A 10,233-nucleotide genomic window follows, 5' to 3' on the forward strand; every position below is an offset into this window, starting at 1 on the left:
GAGATACTTGACCATGTTGCATCTGTCGGTCACAGATGGCTGCGAGTGATCTGCCTCACCTCTCTTCTACCCTTTTTCTCCTCCCTTGGAAGGATGGCTGCCTCCACTGCTGGTTGCCGAAACCCTCGGCGTCTCTGAGACAGCATGGGCGTTCCTGTCCACCATGCTTCTTCCTGAGGCCTCCAAGGGCACGCGCGCGCGCGCACGCTGCCTACGTTTTTGAATACGTCATGGCAAGAACCTCGGGGGCGGCCCCACCGCATGACGTCAGTACCTCCGGGTATTTAAACCTCCACTCGCTCCAATACAACAAGTTAGCAAGGACTTCGGTTTTGCTACTCTGACCGCTTCTAAGCTGTTCGCTTAGATTCCTCTCTACCCTCCGGGGTATTTCGCTCCTATGGAAGCTCTTGATACCTGCTCCTCGGGGGCCTCTCGCTTCTACCTGCCCTTCGGGGTTCAACTGCCTAACCTTAAGGACACCCACTCCTTGGGGGTCCTCTCTGCTTTCTTTCAGGAACCCTCAGCGCTCCTAGGTACTCGCTCCTTGAGGGCCTATTCTGCTCAGGGTATCGTGCACCTTGGACCATGGGTCCTTCTTTTCATTCCACTACCGAAGGAAGTTTATCAGCACTGCCACTCTGTGAGTATTACTACGCTCCAACTCTTCCTATTCTACCCTTCAAGTTCACGGCCTATCCCGCGCTGCGGAACACTACCGGACCTTTGCTACATCTGGGTGAGACCATCTACTACAGAGACTGTCTGAGCTTACTGTGATATCACTGGACTACAGTACTGTCCATTCCTTGGGCAAGATTCAACCTTATCAACAGCAGTATAATAAAGCTTTCTTTCCTCAGTGTCTGCTTACTAAGAGTCTAGCCAATCATTGTTGTTCCCCAAGGGGCCCCTCCCCGTGGGAGGAGTCATCGCCACTTTGACCAAGAGTCCACAAATATGCCACAAACCCAACAGACTGCTAACTTCATGGACTCGGCTCAGCTCGCAGCCTTGCAGGCCATTCCTGGCCTAGCCCAGCGGATCACTGAGCAACAAAAGTCTCTGGAAAGCCTGGCTGCTGCTTTCAATCAGTTACATGCACAACTGAAAACTTCAGCAACTCCAGTGAAAGAATTGCTGTCTCTGGTGGTGACTATCAAGACCACTGTACCGTTATGCATGCCTACCCACTTCACGGGCGAAGCATGGATGTGTAGAGCGTTTGTCAACCAATGCAGTATGCATTTTTCTTTACAACCTACCCTCTTTCCCACAGAAGCTTCCAAGACCACCTATATCCTATTTCTACTTGAAGGAAGAGCCTTGGCTTGGGCTTCACCATTATGGGAACCTGAAGATCCTTTCCTGAATGACCTATCAGGATTTCTGAAACTTTTCAAGTCTGTCTTCGATGACCCAGCTCGCCAGACCGTCACTGGATCTGCTCTGCTTAATCTCCAGCAAGGTAATAAGCCGCTTACAGACTATGTGATCGAATTCAAGACTTTAGCATCCGAACTACACTGGGACACTGGATGTTTACGTGCTATCTTCATGGAGGGCCTCAACTCTCGCTTAAAGGACGAACTGGTGGCTCGCGATCTGCCTGATACCCTTGAGTCTATTATGGAACTGGCTGGGAGAATTGACCGCCATATTCGAGACTGAACTCAAGAGGTTAAGAGTCCTTGGAAACCCGTCCCGGGAGCTAACCATCCTAAACCTGTGCCAATTGCCTCAAGCCTACTGTCTGCTCCCTTAGGAGAAGATGAGCCTATGCAACTAGGACGAAGTCATTTAACTTCTAAAGAAAGACGTTTTCGCAAACGCATGGGGTTATGCATGTACTGTGGCCAATCAGGCCACACTGTCCAAACCTGTCCCATCTGTCCGGGAAACTGACAGGCCTAGGATCTGCAGGAGGACTCCTCCTAGGCCTCACCGCTCCAACTTCTCCATTATCTCTACCAGTCTCACTTCTCTGCAGAAGCCTTGAATTTCAGACCCTTGCCCTCATAGACTCCGGAGCCGAGGAAATTTCATCTTAAAACGCTTAGTAGAACATCTACGGATTCCTACCACACCAATAGCTAAGCCATTGCTATTATCTTCAATCCATAGGGAACCACTTCCTGGAGAGGTTTCATTGATTACCCAGGCCATTGGCCTGCGCACCGGAGCTTTACACTCTGAATCCATCTCCTTCCTCGTATTGGAAAAGGCCATGCATCCGGTGGTACTTGGACTGCCCTGGCTACAAGATCATATGCCATAGTTTAATTGGGCAATGCTAGAATTATCCCGGTGGGGACCTGGCTGTCATGGCCAGTGTCTCGTGGAAGTCTCGCCGCTAATATGCATGCCCACTACACCTTCCAGGATGTCTTCTCTAAGCAAGCAGCAGATATACTTCCATCGCAGAGTTTTTGACTGCGCTATAAATCTGAAACCCAATGGAGAGCCTCCAAAAGGAAGAGTTTACCCTCTTTCTGCAGCTGAGACTAAGGCCATTTATTTATTTATTTATTTATTTATTTAACTAACACTTTTTCTATACCGACCTTCATGGTTAAAAGACCATATCAGATCGGTTTACATCAAACTGGGGAACTGTAACAAAAACAATAGTTTGAACAGGAAGAACAGAGTTACATTCAACAAGGATAGTAAACTTGGAAGCATAGACTGCAGGAAAGAAAGAAAGGTCTAAGAACGCAGTAAACAAAGAGTATATACAATTGATGAGTCAGGGGAGGCTCTTATTAAGAACTTGAAGGTAGTACGGAGATCCATTGTTCATGAAGGATGTTCGGTCGTCTAGGGTGTATCAGGGGGAACTGAGAAGGCTTGGCGGAAAAGCCAGGTCTTAAGTTTTTTCCTAAATGTTAAGAGGCAAGGTTCCAGTCTAAGGTCGGAAGGGATGTTGTTACAGATAGCTGGGCCTGCTGTCGAGAAGGATCGATCTTTGGTCAAGGTGAGGCGTGTGGCTTTTGTAGGTGGGGCCTGTAGGGTTCCTTTATATATTTCTCTAGTCGGTCTGTTGGAGATATGGAGATTGAGAGGGAATTCAAGATCCAGATGCAGGTGATTGTAGATGGATTTGTGAATTAAAGTGAATGATTTGTGAAGGATTCTGTAGTTCACAGGGAGCCAGTGTAAGTTACGGAGGATGGGTGATATGTGTTCTCCACGGTTGGTGTTGGTCAGGATTCTTGCCGCGGCGTTCTGTATCAATTGTAGAGGCTTGGTGGTAGAGCTGGGGAGACCCAGGAGGAGAGCGCTGCAGTAGTCTATTTTAGCAAATAGCAAGGCTTGAAGAACTGTCCTGAAGTCGTGGAAGAATAGTAGAGGTTTGAGTCTTTTTAGAACCTGAAGTCTATAGAAACAATCTTTGGTTGTAGTGTTGATCGGACGATAAAAATGATAAGATTTGAATCTGAACCGAAACCGAACCGATTCCGGTTCCGATTCACATCTCTAGGACTTACTATAACAATGTGTAGTAGTATACCTTGATGATATTCTGATCTTCTCACAAGATCTACAAACACATCAAGAGGACGTCAAGAAGGTTTTAAGATGCCTGCGGGAGTACCACTTATACGCAAAACTAGAGAAGTGCGAGTTCCACAAGGAGTCTGTACTCTTCCTGGGCTACATTGTTTCTAAAAACGGGTTTCAGATGGGCCCCAAGAAATTAGAAAGCATATGGGATTGGCCCCAACCTACAGGCCTGAAGGCACTGTGCTGCTTCTTGGGCTTCACGAACTACTACCATTCCTTTATCAAGAACTACTCATCATTGACAGTTCCTCTCACTGCTATGACCAGAAATGGAGCCAATCCCGCCAACTGGTCTCCTGAAGCCATATCAGCCTTTCTGACTCTCAAAGAGACTTTTCAAAAGAAGCCGTGACTCCGCCATCCAGACCCACATTGCCCATTCATCGTCGAGGTCGACGCATCGGACGTTGGCGTGGGAGTGGTTTTGAGCCAGTAGCGAATCCAATGTGCTCCATCCATGCTCCTTCTTCTCAAGGCGGTTCTCGCCTGCCAAAAGAAATTACGGAATCGGAGACAAAGAGTTACTTGGAATTAAGCTGGCTTTTGAGGAGTGGCATCCTTGCCTGGAAGGCGCACAACATCAGATAGTAGTGTACACCGATCACAAGAACTTGGAGTACCTCAGACATGCACAACGACTCAATCACCATCAAGCAAGATGGTCACTGTTCTTTAACAGATTCGATTTCCTTTTGAAATACCGTCCGGGAGAGAAGAACACCCGGGCTGATGCCCTGTCACGATCTTTCTCACCTCAGGATGTGCCTGACGAACCCCGTCACATTATTGACCCTGGGAAGGTGGTTCTTGCAGCCACTCATGTTGTACCCGCTGGAAAGACTGTTGTGGCTAGAAATCAAAGGAAGAAGCTGTTGAAGTGGGTGCACGATTCTCGCCTGGTCGGCCATCCTGGACAGAGTCGTACTTTGGCCATGTTTCAGCAGTATTACTGGTGGCCAACCATTAAATAGGATGTACAAGCTTATGTGGGTTCCTGTGCTGTCTGTGCCAAGCAAAAGCCACCAGCCAGACGTCCTTGGGGTCTGCTTCAACCCTTGCCAGCGCCGGATGAACCCTGGACACATATAGCAACCGATTTTGTGGCCTTACCAGGATTACCCTCTGCCGTGGAGTTAGGGAGACTCTTCATCAAACATATCTTCCGCCTTCATGGAATGCCTAAGCATATTCTGTCCGACAGAGGAGTACAATTCACTGCTAAATTCTGGAGAGCCTTATGTCAAAAGTTTGACTTGACCTCTGCTTACCACCCTCAGTCTAATGGACAGACTGAAAGAATGAACAGGTCCTACATTAATTCAAGACAGAGTGACTGGGCGGAACTGCTGCCTTGAGCAGAATTTGCTATCAACTCACATCATGCTACATGTCTTCTCCCTTCCAACTCATCTATGGATGACATTCGCTTCCTCCTCTGCCAATTCCCTTATCAGTGGCTTCTCCTGCCGCACAGGCTACTGCAGCAGAGTTATCTCAGCTTTGGAAGCAAACAAAGGATCTGCTCCTTAAAGCAGGTCAGAAAGCAAAAAAGATCTACGATGCTCACCATCGAGAGGTACCTCAGTTTCAGCCTGGAGACAAAGTCTGGTTGAGCACCAAGTTCCTCCGTCTTAAACTACCTTCAGCACATTTTACACCTCGCTATATAGGACCCTTTGCAATCCTTCGGTGCTTGGGAAATCTGACGTACAGTTTGAAACTACCTCCATCAATGAGAATACACAACACCTTCCATGTCTCTCTGTTAAAACCCTTGATGCTCTCAGAGTTCTCTAAGAAGACCCCAGAACCCACAAAACTGGACACGGCGGATGATATTGAGTATGCTGTAGATGACATCTTGGATGTCCGTAAGAGAGGCAAGACATGGGAATACCTCATCTCCTGGGAGGGTTATGGACCAGAAGAAAACTCATGGGAGCCTCTGGTCAACATCATGGATAAAGACATGGTACGTCAATTTCATCTCGCACACCCTTGAAAACCCAGACCACCAGGAAGAGGTCCTGGAGGGGGCCCTTTGAAGGGGTACTGTTGCATCCGTCGGTCGCTGACGGATGCGACCGCTCTGCCTCACCTCTCTTCTATTTAGTTTTATTTATTTATTTATTTGTAGCTTTTATATACCGACATTCCTTTAGCAACATCACATCGGTTTATAATTAACGTAATATCAAGCAACGGTGCTTTTACACATGAACAATTGAACTGGTTATAAATAATAACAATACTAGTTACATCTAAGGAACAGCTGAAGAAGATAAAGAGGTACAAAGTAGATAAATCAGAGATTAAGAAGTTAAAAATCAAAGCATGTTTTAAATAAAATAAGTTAGAATACAAGTTGCAAAAAGTTATGAGGTTGAGGAACTAGTAAGAGTGAAACTCGTACTACATATTGTGAAAAGAGAAATAAACTGAGAATATAAGCGGAAGGATTTGGTATATGTGAGACATGAAGGGGATAAAAAGAAGAAAGGAAGAACATCTAAGGAATAGAATGGATAGAAAAGTAGTAATAATGTTTAAAATGCATAAATTAAAAATTAAAAAAAAAAAAAAAGAAAAGTAGACAAAGCATATAAAATATATAATAAATATTGCAGGATAATACTATAAGTTGCAAAATTGAGCAATAAATTGAAGCTATGTAAATTAGGAGGTAGATTATTAAGGCATTGCCAATAGATTGTAAACTGCAGGGGGTATGAGGGGGAATTATCTACTACTATTATGAGGGTGAAGGATCGTTAGGTAAATGCTTGTAAGAAAAGCCATGTTTTAAATTTTTGTTTAAACTTTTTTGTGCATGATTCCTGACGAAGGTCAGGGGGCATATTGTTCCAGCTTGTCGGCCCGGCTATTGCATGGCACGTTTTCTAGTTGAGTTGAATAAGGTTGATTTGTGAGCAGGCGTGTGTAATGTAGCAACGTGTTGTGTTCTGGGTGGTCTGGCATGTTTACAGAAGTGTAGAGCATTATTGAGCCAGTGCATGCTTTCGGTATGTAGGGTTTTGTGTATTAAAGACAGTGTTTTGTATTTTATCTGTTGTGTGATGGGGAGCCAATGTAATTCTTTGAGGATAGGAGTGATGTGTTCAGATCTGCGGGTGTTGGTAAGTATGCGTGCAGCTGCATTCTGCAGCATTTGTAATGGGAGGATGGTCGCTTTAGGGAGACCAAGAAGGAGGGAATTACAGTAGTCTACTTTTGTAAGGATAAGGGATTGAAGAACAGTGCGGAAGTCACATTGATAGAGAAGAGGTTTCAATTTTTTTAGAGTGTGCAATTTAAAATAACCATCTTTTGTTGTATTGTTAATATGTTTTTTAAGATTTAGCTGGTTGTAAATGGTGACTCCAAGGTTTTTTACACTTTGTGCGAGGGTGATTATGGGGAATTGGGTAGGGGACGAAGTGTCAATAATATTGCTTCTCTGGGGGGAGATAAGCATGATTTCAGTTTTGTCAGGGTTGATAGCAAGGATAATGTTTGTAAGGAGTGCACTAATGGCTGCGAGGGCAGAGTCCCAGGTTATGTAGGGAGTCGGTAATGGGGATGATGATTTGCACATCACCCGCATATATGAAATACGTGAGGCCGAGCTCAGAAAGAAGGTGACATAGAAGAAGAATGTATATATTAAAGAGGGTAGATGAGAGGGCGGACCCTTGCGGGACTCCGTGTGCTAGATTATACGGTTGGGATTCTTTGTTTCCAAACTTTACTTTATATTGCCTACTTTGAAGGTAAGACTCAAACCAATGGAGGGGGGTATCTGATAAGCCTATTTCCTTAAGACGGTTGATGAGGGTGTTATGGTTTATGGTGTCGAATGCAGCAGATATGTCAAGCATGGTTAGTAGATATGATTGACCTTTGTCTAGCCCCGTGAGGAGGGAGTTTGCAAGCGAGATAAGTAGGGTTTCGGTATTGAAGTGTCTACGAAATCCAAATTGAGAGGGTGAAAAAAAATTATGTTTCTCAAGGTATTTAGTGAGTTGTGTGTTCACAGTTTTTTCTAGGATTTTCGCCAGAAAAGGCAGGTTGGAAATGGGGTGGTAATTGGTCAGGTTGGAGACATCAGCTTTGGGTTTTTTCAATATGGGTTTAATGATGGCTTGTTTGAGCACAGTGGGGACTTCACCTAGTGCTAGGGAGCAATTGATAATGTTGGCAATGGGAGGAGCTATTAATTCAGGAATGGTCAGGAGCATTTTGGTTGGAATGGTGTCACTGGGGTGTGTGGCAGGTTTCATTTTTTTTTATAATGGTTTCAATTTCTAAGGAGGCGGTGGGCTCAAAGGTATTGAATGAGGCATTAGGATTAAGTGGGATGGTTTTAGTAGCGAAGTTGTTGATTGGGAAACATGTCATGATTTTAGCTATTTTCTCGTGAAAACATTTAGCCAATTCATCACTCTTAGTTTTTGCATCTTTGTCAGAGATAGGTGGAGGGGTGGTTTTAGTCATTTGAGATACATAAGAAAAGAGTGCATTGGAATTGAATTGCAAATCATGGATTCTTTTTGCATGGAGGTCTTTTTTGGTGTTGTGGGTAGGGATGTGCAGAGCAAAATTTTATGTTCATATTTTTTATGTCCGAAAGGGGGTCCCACTTGCGGCCAATATGGACATAAAAAAAATACAATGAGTTGGGTATATGTACATATGTGCAAAAAAAAAATTAAACCCCCTCACCCTCCTTAATCCCCCCCCCAGACTTACCACAACTCCCTGGTGATCGAGCGAGGAGTGAGGACGTCATTTCTGCAATCCTTGGCGAGAAGCATGTGACGTCGGTGGCACGTCGAGTGACGCGGCGTCACGTGATTCCCGGCTCGTTCGCGCCGGACGGCTCGTTCGGCCCAAAAAGAACTTTTGGCCAGCTTGGGGGGGCCTCCTGACCCCCTCAAGCTGGCCAAAAGTTCTTTTTGGGCCGAACGAGCCGTCCGGCGCGAACTTGCCGGGAATCACGTGACGTCGCGTCTGAGTGACGCGGCGCCACGTGATTCCCGGCTCGTTCGCGCCGGACGGCTCGTTCGGCCCAAAAAGAACTTTTGGCCAGCTTGGGGGGGTCAGGAGGCCCCCCCAAGCTGGCCAAAAGTTCTTTTTGGGCCGAACGAGCCGTCCGGCGCGAACGAGCCGGGAATCACGTGACGCCGGCGTCACTCGACGTGCCGCCGACGTCACATGCTTCTCGCCAAGGATTGCAGAAATGGCGTCCTCACTCCTCGCTCCATCACCAGGGAGTTGTGGTAAGTCGGGGGGGGGGGATTAAGGAGGGTGAGGGGGTTTATATTTTTATTTTGGCTCAACAATCGCGATTTCCCACATATCGAACATATCTATGTTCGATATGTGGGAAATCCGATCGTTTATGTCGAATCAATTTTTTAAGTAAAAAAAAAATATGAGTTGCGTTTTACTAATGCGGTCAATCCGAATGCACACCCCTAGTTGTGGGTTAGTTCATGGTATTTATGTATGATGGATCTATATTTGTTGAGATGGGCGGGTGAAGGGCCACTACGCCACATTTTTTCTAGTTTTCTGAGGGCATGTTTCATGGCTTTTAATTCGGGCGTGTACCAAGGTTGTTTGTGGGTGTTGGAGTGATTAATTTTTTTTGTGAGTAAAGGGCAGATTTCATTGGCGATGTTACTGGTAAGTGAGTTCCATGATGTGATGGCAGTATTAGTGTCAGATAGGTCAAGATTGTGTAGTTCGTTTTTGAGTGCGGCCGTGAGGTCATCTTTAGAGCATGGTTTGCAAAACTGTAAAGTGTTACATTCAGGGAGTTTTGGCGTAGGAGTATATTGAAAGAAGAGAGTAGTACATATGAGGTGGTGAACAGACCAGGGAATGGGAGTGTAGGTGGAGGTACCTGGGGAGATAGAATTATTAATGAATATCAGGTCTAGGGTGTGACCTGCTTGGTGTGTGGAGCTAGATAGGATTTGATTGTAGCCCATTGCTTTAAGGGCTGATAGAAAGGTTTCACAGGAGGGAGAGAGTGGAATAGCATCAACATGGCTGTTGAAATCTCCCAGAATAATGGCTGGTTTGTTAATGTCTATGTTTTGCGTGATAAATTCAATGATGGGTGAAGGATTTTTGTCAAGTATGCCTGGAGGTATATAAACTAGACAAACTTGGAGGTGTGGGGATTTAAAAAGCCCAATTTCGAATTTCGGGGCAGTTTGGACAGTATGCAAGATTAATTTAAGCTCATTTTTGCGGCAAGCAGAAGCCCTCCACCCTTTTTATTGGGTCTCGGCAAAGAGTAGATATCATAGGTGTGGTTGGGTAGTTGATTGAGCAGGACTGCATTGGTTTCTTTCAGCTACATCTATGTGATAGCACATATATCTGGTTTGTCATCTAAGAGCAGGTCATGGAGTATGGTGGTTTTTTTGGTTATGGATTGTGCATTGAAAAGCATTACGGTAAGGGCCGTGAGTCCTAGAAATTGTGTGAATGGTGTGAGCATGATTGGGATGAGTTCTCTGGCAAAATGATGTGATTTGTAGGGATGTGAATCATGTGCCCGATCATCTTAACGATCAAAATCGTCTGGCAGGAGAAGAAAATCGTGTTTGGCACGATTTTTTAGTAAAAAATTGTTTTTTCCGATTAGTGCGC

Source organism: Rhinatrema bivittatum, chromosome 19, assembly GCF_901001135.1.
Source record: "Rhinatrema bivittatum chromosome 19, aRhiBiv1.1, whole genome shotgun sequence".
Taxonomy (NCBI): Eukaryota; Metazoa; Chordata; class Amphibia; order Gymnophiona; family Rhinatrematidae; genus Rhinatrema; species Rhinatrema bivittatum.